Below are 12,578 nucleotides of genomic sequence, written 5' to 3' on the forward strand. Positions count from 1 at the left end.
TTGTCGGAGTCGGAATCAAATGCTCTAAAATTATCGGAGTCGGAATTGAAGGCTATAAATTTTTTCGGAGTCGGAGTCGAAAACTCTAAAATTTTCGGAGTCTGAGTCGATGGCTCAAAAATTGTCTGAGACGGAGCCGGAGTCGGATTCAAAGGCTCTTAAATTGTCGGAGTCGGAGTCGGTTGGAATCGAAGGCTCTTAAATTGTTGGAGTCGGAGTCGAAACTCTAAAATTTTCGGAGATGGAACCGGATAAGTCGCAATCGAAGGCTCTAAAATTGTCGGAGTCGGAGTCGAAAGCTCTAAAATTTTCGGAGCCGGAATCGAAGGCTCTGAAATTGTCGGAGTCGGAATCGAAGGCTCTAAAAGTGTCGAAGTCGGAGTAGGAATTGAAGGCAATAAAATTGTCGGAGTTGAGGGTTCTAAAATTTTCGGAGTCGGAGACGGAGGTTCTAAAAATTGTCATAGTCGGATTTGAAGGTTCTAAAATTGTCGGAGTCGGAGCGGAAATTGAAGGCTCTAAAATTGTCGGAATCGAAGGCTCTAAAATTGTCAGAGTCGGAATCGAAGGCTCTAAAATTGTCGGAGTCAGAGTCGGAATTGAAGGCTATAAATTCTTTCGGTGTCGAAAGCTCTAAAATTTTCGGAGTCGGAGTTAAAGATTCTAAAATTGTTGGAGTAGGAGCCGGAATTGAAGGCTCTAAAATTGTCGGAGTCGAAGGCTCTAAAATTGTCAGAGTCGGAGTCGATGGCTCTAAAATTGTCGGAGATGGAGCCGGAGTCGGAATCGAAGGCTCTAAAATTGTCGGAGTTGGAGCCGGAGTCACAACTGAAGGCTTTTAAATTTGTCAGAGTTGGAATTGAAGACTCTTAAATTGTCGAAGTCGGAGTCGAAGGCTCTAAAATTGTCGGAGCCGGAGCCGGAAATGAAGGCTCTTAAATTGTCAGAGTCGGAGTCTAAGGCTCCAAAATTGTCGGAATCGGAGTCTAAGCCTCTAAAATTGTCGGAGTCGGAGTCGGTCTTTTTTCCTTCCACTCCGCAGCCCCGCTTACAAGTGCTGTACAGTATGATACTGTAAATAAATGTCATTGCTGAACATCGGTCCATACCAGCTTTGCGGAGACGTAATCATTATTTTGTACGTTTTCGACTTTTTATTTTTTTTGCTGAAATTCCGAAAGCGATTCGTACATTTGGAATTCGGATAATTGGAGCTCTACTGTACTATGTCTGTTCATTAATAATTTTGTGCTTCCGATGGAAAATTTTCTGGCAATTTCAATACGTTTTCTGAATTTTTCTATGATGATAATTATTTAAGAATTTGTATATTTAAATAAATATAAATGCGACTTGAAATCTTCAAAAGTAATTTTTAAATATTCATTTAATTAATGTTTCATTCCAAACTTCTGTAATGTGACGATATCTTCCAGCAGAAATTAAGTTTACTGAAATGTAATAACGTTTTGGGGGAAATGCCGAGAAAGAGAGAGAGAGAGAGAGAGATCTTTAATTAAATTTCGTTACAATGAAATATGTACGACATTAGTAACTTTATGCTCGGAATTGTTCAGAATATTGGTCATAAGAAAATTTCCGTAAACTTTACTTATCGGAGTTTGTAAGAGTTGTATTTTTTTCCTATTATATTTTTGATAAACGAATACTTAGAAAAATAAATAATAAAATACTTTGGTGCTTAAAAGTAAAAGTTAACTAAACAACGCCATACGAGCACATATATTTTCAAAAAAATGCATACACGCGTTTTCGAGGTGTCACGGAACACCTTTTTTCAGTGCAAAAAGATGTGCGCGTATGACAGAAAAGTCATCCGATAAAAGTTTAAATTATGTGAATTAAATGCAAATTGGAAACTTTAAATGTAGTTTTTTATTTTGCACTGTATAAATACTTAATTCCGTACTTAAATTACACAGTGATACTTTCCGTTTTAAAAAGGAATTAAAATTATTAAAATATCATGACATTTTAAGAAATCGAATCATATTTTCACACAACACATGTTCATTTTGCCTCAACACCTATCTGTTAAAAAAAAAAAAAAAAACACCAATTACCACTAATGAATTGAATGATTTAGTATGTGAAATTCGCAACGCTTTATTTTTAACAAAAATTGTTTTGAAATTTAAATTTTATGTTCGTCATTCAGACAATGGCTTTGTTTGAACGAGCTTAAACGTATGATGAATGATAACTAACAAGCGGATCAGCTGCACGAATTTGAGTGGGGAAAAAATGCAGACGCGTTTTTCGGGAATTCAAAGAACAAATTTTTCAATGCTGAAAAGTGTGAGCTTTTGGACGCATAGTTATCCGACAAAAAGTTTCCCCCGATATCTTTAATTCCACATGCGCATTGAAAAAGGAGTTTCTTGAAACCCCGAAACTCGTGCCTTCATTTTTTCGCAATACAAGTTTGTACATTTCATACGTTGTTTAATTGTCTTTTATATCTCAGCACAAAGGTATTCGTTTATTTCCTAATCTGTGTGATAGTGATATTTAAAATCTGTTTGATTATTTCCATGCAACATTTTTTGTCATAAGGAACTACACTGTTCACAAAAAATTAGGGGAGAATGCAATGGTTTCAATTTTTCTGCATGCTCCCTTAATTTTTATTGAAATCTGCACTAATAAAGCAATTGGTTTCATTTCGCACCTTTCAGATGTGAAAAGCTTGTACTAGCGGAACCCTATAGAGAATTGAAATAGCACCTTAACTCATGTAAAAATTTGGAACCTTTAACCTAACGTTCGTCGGGGGCAAAAAGGTGGAACCCTAGAAAAAAAATGACAACCCCTAATTTTCTTTATTGGAGATTTCAATGTACAGTTATTTGCTTCAGGGGCGCTCCACAACCCCAATGAAAAATAAGTAGTCTTTCACGTCTTTCGGGGGAGCTGGATGTTGTAAGGGGGGTCTGGGGTACCCCTCTCCCAAGAAAGAAGAGACTTTAAGAAGCTTTTTTTTTTAATATCCCCTTCACTGACGCAGTCTGCGCCATGACCAAATCCACCCGTCCCCCCGTCCACCTCGTAGGCACCACTGCGTCTTATTAGAATAAATTGCATGAACTTTTTTCCCAGATTGTCGATGGCTGTTCCCTGTTGCAGAGTTACTTGCGAAAGAGGACGCTCCCCCCTTAAAAAGAAATTCATCCCCCACACGTATAACGGGAGGTTGAGGGCACCCCCCCCCCCACTCTCTTCAAAAAAAAAAGAGAAAATTAATTTCAATTCTGAAATTTGGAATCCAAATTATGTTTTTCGCAATCACGAACTGAGACAGGACCCTACTCATTGGAGTTATTGTTTCTAGAAACGGCTCCTGTTCCCCCCCCCCCCCAAGCCTGCCTCTCTTCCTGGGCGGTTACGTATGCATAGTTGTGTGTGTGCGTAGACCTGTGTGCATGTACGTAGGCGTGTGTGAGTGTATGTGTGTGAAGTCGTGTAGTGTATGTGTGTGAACGTGCGTGTGTGTAGGACATGGACGCCTCCGACCAGTAGAAGCGGATAGCTCAAAACCGGAGCAGCCGGAATTGAAGGCAGAGGACGGTGGGCGGTGGTACTGCAAAGGCTTCTGGTCCAAGTTGAAAAAGGCACGGACACCAAAAACTGTCAAATGAGAACAATAAACAATCGTGATTGCTCAAAAAAACTTTCATAGCAACTAAAATGTTTTTTTTTTACAAACATTAAAAATTTTAAGTTAGCGCCATGAGCCACTACCTCCCCCCCCCCCAAGCACCAGTGCTTTTGGTGTTATTGGACACACCAAACAAGTTCAATAAGGTTTTGACCCGCCTCTATCCCGGATACAAGCTGAAGTACGGTGTGGCAAACACCGATAAAGCTCCCAGAGGGTGTCCTGCGGTATTCCGGTCAAATTCGCTCCAATTGTCGGACGAGATTATTAACATTCCTTGCCAGATGCAATCGCCATCCCATCATATCCCAGACATGCTCGATGGAAGAGAGATCTGACGATCTGGTTGGTCACGGAAGAGTTTGACAAGCTGCAGACAGTTCATAGCAACACGTGCCGTATGTTATCTGGCATTGTCCTGATGAAAACCAGCGAGGGTACTGCAGAAGGAACGGCAGCAAAACTGGTCGTAGGATGTCGTCGACGTACCATTGTGCAGTATGTGTACCTCTAATTACGACCAAAGGGGTCCAGTTATCAAAGAAAATGGCACCCGAGACCATAATGCCTTGTTGAGGGTCAGTGCGGCGTGTAAAAATGAAACCAGGATCCCCCCTCTGCCCTGGGTGTCTCCAAACACGTCTTCGATGATCGTCATGACACAGTTGGAAGCGGGATTCGTCGCTAAAGACTATACGTCGGCACCATTCCAACCTGATGAGCCATGCACCACTGTAATCTGGCTCGTCAGTGTGTAGACGTCAGTGGCAGGTGGCGTAACGGTCGGCGCGTGCGTAGATTTCGTTATCTCAACCATCTGTAAATGGTCAAGATGGACACTAGTGTTTGGGTTGAACGTCTGATTGTTCATACAGATGAAGAAAGCGCTATGACAGTTGATCGGACAATCACTCTGTCATCACGATCTGCTGTGACCCTAGGTCGACCGCTACCATCCTGACGCTGAACTCTGCCATTTTTCACCCATCCTTGCCAGCATCTTCGAATCGACGCACCGCTTCGACTCAAATGACGAGCGATTCTCCGATTTGACCAACCGGCCTCTTTCAATCCAATGATTACGACCTCTTTTAAACTCTGACAGTTGCTCGTAATGAGCACGAACTATGCGGCGAGGCATTTTTAAGTTGTTGAAAGGTAATATGAATCACAATCAAACCGAAAGTTTTAACAACTGTTGAAGAACTGCTCTTTATATAAATCTGCTAGATGCGCAGTTTCGATGCGCAGGAGATCAAACTATTCATTCACTGGACACCAAATTTTAATCATTTGCATATCTGGTCAAAACACTCATGCATACAAAATTTCAAAGCAATCGGATGATTGCTTCTTGGTGCGTCGTTTCTTTTGTTATAGAGTGTAGATTATTAAAATCTAAGATCACGAGACGCTAATAAAAACTTGATTTCTCTTCTTGTTTACTTTTTCAAAACTCAACATAGGTAAAAGACATTTGAAAACTTACTTGTTTTTAAGTGAAATACTAAGCAAAAATTAAAATTAATTTAAAGTTCTAATCGGCTCTGACCTTATGCTGGCCATCTGGCCCCAACTTACCGTAAATTTTATTTGTTTGTTTTTCATAAATTTTTAATTAGTGTTTGAAAACTAATTTGGATTCTAAACAAAATGTTAAAAGATAACGTATTTCGAAAAAAGATAAAAGTATAATAAAATGAAAGAAAAACTTACTTTTACCAACATTTCTTGATAGAACTATTGCCAAATTCAATAAATATAATAGCTGACACGTCAGTCAAAATTTAAAAAAATAAAATAAAAATAATTTTTTTTCTTTTACTTTGAATTGTAAAACTTGCATCACTTCTTAACATTACCCTGTTTTTACAGATTTTGACACCAAATTTGATCTGATATGATGCGTAAGAACGTAAGTATCAAAATATTTCATTACTTCATTATCCTTACACTAATATTGTAAATGGGAAAGTTATTCTGCTTGTTTGTTTCTTCATTACCTTTTCACGCCTTAACTACTCATCCCATCGCCATGAAATTTCATATACACGTTGTCAGGGTTGCCAGGGTGTACATAAGGTACCTTTTGTTTAGAAAAAAAGTATTCCATGATTTTTATTTCAATTTTTATAGAAAATTAGAACTTTGACAGTATCTCATCGTACAAAGGTCATATTTGTTCGGTTTTTGCAGCATGTTAAAGCCCTTAAAATGCTACACAATGTGAACTTTACCCGAAGTTCGAGGGATAGTTAGAACACCCACTAATTCTTCATTTTAAGTTGATTTCATATTCTAAAACTTATTTTTAAAGTTTTGTTTGCGGTTTCTAGTCTCGGAAATTGCCGCGAGCTCAGTTTTAACTACTGTGAATGAAATCATTGAGAAGAATGATCTGCTGTCATTTTTTTCTCGAGTGCAAACAAATGAAATTCTTGATGGCACTCGTTCGGATAAGCAAAAGTTTGGATCTTAGGCATAGCAACTTTAAATATATTTTTGACTACATTAAAACGATTGTAATACATATTTGAAATGCAGCAAATATTTGATTAAATTTGGTAGTGAATAAGTAGATTTAAGTAATATTATGGACAACATTTTCTTTCACTCTTTATCCAGGCAGCTGTTGCATTCTGTTGTCTTGACCTTGGCTTCCCCCTTCTCCCAAATTCTTATTATTTTTTGCATTGGATAAACATCTTCTAATATTGCTTGCGCAGTTATTAAATATAGAAGGGGGGGGGGATTTGATAGTTCTATTAATTGAAACTCTCTTGGTCTAGGCATAGGCACTATTGTCAAGAATAGCGTTTCTCATCCTTTTTTGACCCGTAGACTGGCAAGAGTTAGAAGAAAAAAAAATCATTATAATAATAATAATAAAAAAATAACATCCGGACCAGTTTTTTTTTTCCTTTCTCTTTTCTTTTCCTTTCTTATTCTTCCTTTCTTTTTTTTCAAAGAGAAAAAAAAAACTTTCATTTGCGGACTGTTAAAAACGTGTGATTTTTTACGAACCGGTGAGGCTTTCCCCACTTTTTTGAGGGAAAAAAAAACCTTTGTCTCGGATACTGTTAAACACATTTTGCGAATGACTGAGGGGTTTCTCCTTTTCTTTTACAAAATAATAATAATGATAATAAATGAATTAATAAAAATATTAATAAAGCTTTACTTGAAGTTAAAGAATTGTTACAAAAACATAAATGTTAAGAATAAGATAAGTAATTATCGTAATTTGTGAATGAGTTTTTAAGCAATGCCAAAAAATCATAGAAAACTACCAAAAATAGTCTCAAAATTAACGTAACGGATGTGATATAGTGTTATTATGATAGTGTTTCCTTTTTCTTTTTTTGAAAGGAATTTTTCTTTAATGGACGAGCAAAAATCTTTGAGAACCGGTCAAATTTCTCTGAGGCACCGGTCTGCCAGATCACCGGTTGAGAATCACTGACCTAGACCATGACCTTCTCTTGACTCTTCTTCCAAGACCTCATTCTAATTTACGTACGAGAAATGTCTTCGAGTTTGCATGCTCAGTCATAAAAAAAAATGAGAGGGCTGGCATACTCGGATAATCGGGCCGTTCGATTAACTGGCGTTAGGATAATCGGTGCTTTTCTGTATTTTATTTTTGACGGGACGCACACACTTTCAAAAAGCCACGTAAGAGAGCCACTTGCGGTGTAGAATCTGTAGCAAGGATACACTGCCGTGGGCAAGTCAACGGCAGTATCTACAGAAATGAGTTTTTGAGATATTAGAACAAACGCATTTTGGAGTCAATTACAACAATAGGGAAATGGTGGACTTAGACGTCTTTTTTTTTTTTTTTTCTCAGAGGAAACCAAATAAGCAAGCTTGTACTATGTACAATAAAGTTAAACAACATGCAGAAAACGAAGCAGTTACTGCCCTTTACCTGCCCACGGCAGTACAGCTTGTTCACTATAACGAGGAACTGCTTGTAATTACATTTATAGAAAACAATTACTCACTAGTAATGTGTCAAATCGTACTTAAGAAAGACAATTACCCACAAAGTAAAATTGCAAATTACAAGTTGCTGAAAAAGTTTTTAGCTAGGACTAAGATTTTACTATCCAAATTTTGAAACTGGAGCGAATAGTTCATTTTATGTATACTAATTGCCAGTTCGTTCAGAATTTCACAAAAGATATGAATTTCAAAATGTAAACACATTGGAGTGGTAAAGTTCAGTGGAACTTCCTGAAACTATGAATCATTCATTTACTCAAGTACTAGACTACCCCATTTCAGTAAAACAGACAATTAATTCATTTGATACAAGTTGCGTTAACTGTGGAAGGGTAAAATAGATATTAGCGCTATTTTTTTTTTTTTTAAATAAAAGCTGTTTATATCAACATCACTACAGTTTCGAATCGTCGAGTAACCGCACACATTAGTTCCTTCTCAAACTACATACTGTCCAGTTTATTTTCAGTTGTCTAAAAAGCTGATAAAAATCGGTCACCCGATAGTGGAATATAAAGATAATTTGAAATAGTTTGTCATTAACTTCACCTGCAATCATTTAAAACTTAAACCATGTGGGTTAACTTTCTGACACTTCAAATATTTTTATCACTTTTGATTTTTGTAAGAATTCAAAGACCCAGTGCTCACCTCGCCAGGTCATGATGTAAGTTTTTTTTTTTTTTTTTTTGTACCTAGCACATTTAGTAATTGAGGCCTTCAGATGTAAAGTAGATCAAGTTCATTTCGACTTAATCCTCTTTAGCTTTGAACGCATCAATTCTCAAGTGACTGCCTGGTAGCCATTGTCGAAGTTCTTGAAATTGTCCTTCCTACATTTTAATATTCCATGCAAAATTATAAATGCTGCTAAAAGTTTTGTGGGGTGGTTAAATACAGAGGAAGAGTTTTTGAACATTAAGAAATTATATTTTGATTCAATGAAGTAACGCACTACTTTTATTATTATTTTTTTCTTTTCATCCCATTTTTAACTTGGCTCAAAATTGCCCTAAATGGCATGACAGCTAAAAACCAGGATAATTATTCATTTTAAATGAATTTGATCATTATTATCTAAATTTTGGATATCTATACACTAGTGAGAAGTGTTTACACCGTTTTATGCCAAAAAATACAATAAAACTGTTAAAACATTAGTAGGGCAGCTTAAAATAGAAAAAGTGTCTCAAAGCCATCCTGAATGACTTTATTATTGCTATAGAAAAAATTGCAATTTTTAATATCAGTATTATTTCAGTCATACCACATTTTGAGCACCAATCGTATTAGCGAGAATCTTAAAAAAAAATTTCTGCTTTATACAGTGGAATTCCTAGCACGGGTGTCTACCAAAGTGGTAATTTTTAGTGACCCCCCCCCCCCCAAAAAAAAAAAACCCCACAACTAATAGCTCGTAAATTATTCATCGTTGGGTATAAATACAGGTTGAAAATCAGTTGTTTTGTTAGTTAAAGGCGAGTTTTCCAATTTTGTATGCATGACTTGTGGGTTACAATAAAGATACAAAACAAAAAAATAACAAACAGAAACATGAGACAGTCTTTGAAAATAGTCCTCTGTAAGATATCCAAATATTATGGCCTTAACACCAACTACTTGTTTTGGCTTTATAAGGATGAAAACTAAATAATTGTTCCATATAATTTTTATAAATAAAACAAAGAATATAAGTGTGTGTATGTATATTTTTAAATGTATGTATGTGTGCATGGCTCCTATGCAAATCCACAGTTAACGTCGGATCTCAATCAAATTTGCAAGGGGGGTACTTGGGTAGCCGAGAAGGAACGTAGGGGTATCCGGACATATAGGCGGTCCGATATGCGGATTTAAGAATAATAAACGATAAATCGAGCCAAGGTGGGTAAACTAACTACTGTACGCAGTAAAAATTCTATTTTTAATTTAAGAAAATGAATCATGAAATTGAAGAGAAAATTTTCAATATACGTTATGAAAACACTAAATATGGTCCACAAAAATACATTAATACCCAAACTCGCATTTTATTTATGCAGTATGAACATCTAAATGGCTTTCCGAATTTATCAAAATCCGCTTTATTAGGGTCCCGATTAGTGAAGGGTAACTATATTGAATTGAAATTCAAATTCTATTAACAAAGTCAATCCATGGGCAAATGCAGAGAAGTGCAACCGACATAGACAAAAACGAAAAGTCTGTGAACCCTCATCGCGAAAAGATACTCAGCGCTAGAAAAAGACAAGTAGCTGCGCAAACTGAACGAATTATGGATAAGTATTGACTTTCATTACATTCCCCATTACTAGTTGAGGATTGCATAAATTCACGGGTAAGTTTGATAAATATTGCCTAATATTTAATAATTTATCACATTTACCGTAACACACGTACACACACACATATATATATACAGTAAAACCTGTGAAGTTGACAACCTGTCTAAGTTGACCGCTTTTTTCAGGCATGGAATTAGCCTTTATCATATAAATCAACCTCTGTAAGTTGACCACTAAAGTAGTGCACCGCGAGTGGTCAACTTACACAGGTTTCACTGTATGTGTATGTATGTATGTATGTATGTATATATATAGATATATATATATATATATATGTGTGTGTGTGTGTGTTCTTGTTTTTTACGTCTCCAAACAAAACTAATTAAAGTAAAAAGTTTTTCTTTGGTGAATGTGTCAGGTTTAAGTGTAATTGTCAGGTGTAAACTAAAAGTAAAGTGTAGCAGAATTTTTAGTTTCAAAGATCACTTCTGAGAGGAAAAGTTGCGTTTATAAATTTCAGTGAAATAAAGCACTTCAAAACGTTTGCATCAGCATTTGCGGTCAAATGATATCGATATTAAGCTATTTAATTTATGTTTTCCTGTTACTAGCTGTGACAACTTATCGTGTTATCAGACATGACTTCAATAGTGAATGTAAACCAAAAAAAAAAAAAAAAACAGCAATGATTCCAGTTACATCCAGATTTTGTACCTTAATTCCAATATGTATTATTTATTTCTCGGGAATAAAACACCTTTTTTTTAATTAAATCGGGGGAAACAACAATAATAATGGACAAAAAAATGCAAATTGTTGCATACACGTGTTTCGAGGTTACAAGGAACAATTTTTTCTCTGAAGAAGAAATTAGTTTGTGGATGAAAGAGCATTCAACAAAACTGAACATCACAATAGTACAGTAAAACCTCTCAACAATAAGGGACACTAAGGGTACTGGACATTTGTTAATTAGGTAGAGGTGCCCTTTTTCGGAGATATTTTAATTTATGTGTAAATCAGTATAATTTTATAATAAACGTAAACTGTTAGCATTTAAGATTTATTACTGAAAATTTAAATTACTAAGTTGATTAGTGTTCCGACACACCAAAAAAGGGGGAGGGTGCTTCCAGATAAAAGGGCACTTTAATTCAACTAAAAGGGCACTTTTGAATGTTATACTATTTGCATTTAAAGTTCAAGCAGTTTTCAATAGTATTTTTTTTTTAATAATCAGTATTGATATTGTAATTATTTTTTAAAAATCTTTTAGTGTTTAACTTAAAAGATATTGCTAAAAAAATTATAAAATTAATAAGATAAATAAATACCTTTGTGCTTGTCCTTTCCCCATTCCCCTTTTTTCAGATTCATTTTTATCTATCTTCCTTTGTTTATTTTTACCTTTTTTGTCTTGTTGACATCCCCCCCCCCCTCCAATTTTCTTCTATTTATCTTTATTTTTCCTTTTTTCGAATATTTTTGTTTCTGTTTATTTCGTGATGTTTTTTTATTCCATTCAGCTTTTCCATTCTTGCGGTTTACGGTTACCGACATTTTCTTTTCTTTCTGTTTAAGCTTCGGCTTAATCTTTGTCCAATTGAATTCTTTCTTTCTGGGTTTCGTACCTAAGAGAAAGCTCTTGGCCCTTGCTTGCATTCCTATTGGTTCCTGATTGTTTATGATTTTCTCATTGGTGTTTGGCTAATCCGCTATTTTTATCTTTTAAGCTGCATGCTTATCTGCTCTTGGCTTTTGTCGGATGTCTTTTCATCCATAAGCTCATAACTTTTTGCATTGAAAAAGGCGTTCCCTGTAACGTCGAAACACGTGGCTGCTGTAACTGGCAAAACTGTGCTTTTTTAACGTTGTTTTTCTTACTTTATAAAATTAATATTTACACTGAAATCAAACTATGTCTGAAACGAAGTTATTACGTTTTAAGGCCAGGGGACTTGGATGAACCTTGAACTTCCGTAAAAGAAAAGTTTGTTTTTTAGATGAAACTTTGTTATAACTTCAAAGGGTCAAGGAGGGCGCTTTGAGAACTGCAAAAGTGGGCAAGGGCCCATTGAACGTTAACTTTAGTGGGGAAGGGCGTTGCTTCTTCATGACATGCTATTTACAATGTAATACAATGTAAATTACAAATTAATATTCACATTTCAAGTTTTATATATAAAGCTTCATAAGATCGTACTTGAACAAAGAGGGCAAGCTGAGACGACAAGTCAAAGGTGGCCCGTAGTGGGGAAGGGTTGGGGGGGGGGGGGGGGGGAAGGGGGCAACTCCACCCTCACTAACAAAAGTAAAGAGGTAGGTTTATATTTGATCTGCCCCCGTATTTTTCACATGAATCAATTTATTGTCACTAAAAATCCTTTTTTCTGTATGTTTGTGTTAAGTGTACCGAAATAAATATCTACAGAGCTATAAAAATACTATAATTACTGTAATTATTACTATATGCACGACATATATTTATATATTATATTATTTTTTTTTAATCTTGCAGGTAATGGCGCATGGATATCTCAAAATAGTAGTATTCATGCTTATTTCATGCGCTGTTATTACGGTAACAGTGCGTTTCAATTTAAATG

This window comes from Uloborus diversus, chromosome 10 (assembly GCF_026930045.1).
Source record: "Uloborus diversus isolate 005 chromosome 10, Udiv.v.3.1, whole genome shotgun sequence".
NCBI lineage: Eukaryota > Metazoa > Arthropoda > Arachnida > Araneae > Uloboridae > Uloborus > Uloborus diversus.